Below are 2,443 nucleotides of genomic sequence, written 5' to 3'. Positions count from 1 at the left end.
ACCTCCTCTTTGAGTGATAAGATTGATGTTATTATGTCTATGCTTGTTAATGGTAGATCTAATGTTGATCCTAATAATGTTCCTTTCGCTTCATTGGTTGCTCAAGAAGAGCATGTTGATGTGAACTTCATTAAAACTAATAATTTCAACAACAATGCTTATAGGAATAATTTTGGTAACAACAACTATATGCCATATCCTTCTAATAGTGGTAATTCTTATGGTAGATCTATTTTGCCTAGTGAGGAAAAGATGCTAGAAATTGAAAGAGCTACTAAGAGCTTTATGCAATCACAATATGAGCAAAATCAATTGTTTACTAATACTATGAATGAACAATCTGCCTTGTTGAAAAATATAGGGAATCAACTTGAAAATTTGAATATGGAAATTTCTGGTTTGCAAACTAAGCTTTCAAATGCTGAAAACCGAATCTCATACATGTCTGAGTCACAAGCTTCTTTAATTAATAAAATGGCTGCTAAACCTGAGGATAATGATAAAAAAATTCTTACTACAGCAAACGCCATACAAGTTTGAATTAATGACAATATTAGATTGATGGCTGAATTGCATGCTAGGTGGGAAAGAGAAGAAAAAGAAAAACTTGCTAAAGAGAATAATGTAGCTAAAGTTTGGACTATTACCACCACTAGTAATGTTGATGCTTGACATGTTGCTAAACCTCCTACTATCAATGGTAAAATAATTGGTGTTGGCAGTGTTTCTACTCCTAGTACAAAGCGTGCAAAATTGCCTGAAACTGCTGAAACTGTTTGTGATAAAAGTGCTGAAATTTTTCAGAATGTTGTAGATCATAATGGTTTAGATTTTGATATTTGTCATATCTCTGAGGTTATTAAGTTCTTGCAAAAACTTGCTAGAATTCCTAATGCTAGTGCTATAAATTTGGCCTTTACAAAACATATTACAAATGCTCTCATTAAAGCTAGAGAAGATAAATTAAAACTTGAAGCTTCTATTCCTAGGAAGTTGGAAGATGGTTGGGAGCCCATCATTAAAATGAAGGTCAATGATTTTGATTGTAATGCTTTATGTGATCTTGGTGCAAGTATTTCTCTCATGCGTAAGAAACTCTATGATATGCTTGACTTGCCACCATTGAAAAATTGTTATTTGGATGTTAATCTTGCTGATAATTCTATAAAGAAACCTTTGGGGAGGATTGATAATGTTCACATTACGGTTAACAATAACCTTGTCCCCGTTGATTTTGTTGTCTTGGATATCGAATGCAATGCATCTTGTCCTATTATTTTGGGAAGACCCTTTCTTCGAACTGTTGGTGCTATTATTGATATGAAGGAAGGAAATATTAAGTATCAATTCCCTCTCAAGAAAGGTATGGAACACTTCCCTAGAAAGAAAATTAAGTTGCCTTTTGATTCTATTATTAGAACAAATTATGATGTTGATGCTTCTTCTCTTGATAATACTTGATTTGCACTTTCTGCGCCGAGCTGAAAGGCGTTAAAGAAAAGCACTTCTTGGGAGATAACCCATGTTGTTTTTATTTATTTTGCTACTGTTTTTTTGTATCTTGGAAGTTTTTACTACTGTAGCAACCTCTCCTTATCATATTGTTGTGGCAAGTAAAGTCTCTGATAGTAAAGTTGATACTAGATTTGGATTTCTGCGCAGAAACAGATTTTTACCTGTCACGAATTTGAGTATATCTCTCTGTAGACGAATCAAAAAAATCTGCGAAAATTCATGCGTTATCCTCAGATATGTACGCAACTTTCATTAGTTTTGAGATTTTTCATCTGAGCCAGTTAAGTGCCTCTAAAAAATTCGTCTTTACGGACTGTTCTGTTTTTACAGATTCTGCCTTTTATTTCGCATTGCCTCTTTTACTGTGTTGAATGGATTTCTTTGTTCCATTAACTTTCAATACCTTTGGGTAATGTCCAGAAGTGTTTAGAATGATTGTGTCCCCTCTGAACATGTGAATTTTTGATTATGCACTGACCCTCTAATGAGTTTGTTTTGAGTTTGGTGTGGAGGAAGTTTTCAGGGTCAAGAGAGGAGGATGATATACTATGATCAAGAAGAGTGAAAAGTCTACGCTTGGGGATGCCCCCGTGGTTCATCCCTGCATATTTCAAGAAGACTCAAGCATCTAAGCTTGGGGATGCCCAAGGCATCCCCTTCTTCATCGACAACTTATCAGGTCACCTCTAGTGAAACTATATTTTTATTCCGTCACATCTTATGTGATTTACTTGGAGCGTCTGTTTGTTTTTGTTTTTGTTTTTATTTGAATAAAATCGGATCCTAGCATTCCTTATGTGGGAGAAAGACACGCTCCATTTTTTCATATGAACACTGGTGTTCTTAGTTCTACTTTTAATGTTCATGGCGGAGTTGAAAACCGCTTCGTTGATTGCTATTTGGTTGGAAACAGAAAATGCTTCATGTG

Source organism: Lolium perenne, chromosome 2, assembly GCF_019359855.2.
Source record: "Lolium perenne isolate Kyuss_39 chromosome 2, Kyuss_2.0, whole genome shotgun sequence".
NCBI lineage: Eukaryota > Viridiplantae > Streptophyta > Magnoliopsida > Poales > Poaceae > Lolium > Lolium perenne.
The sequence above is the reverse complement of the archived record's forward strand: the minus strand, read 5'-3'. Positions refer to the sequence as shown.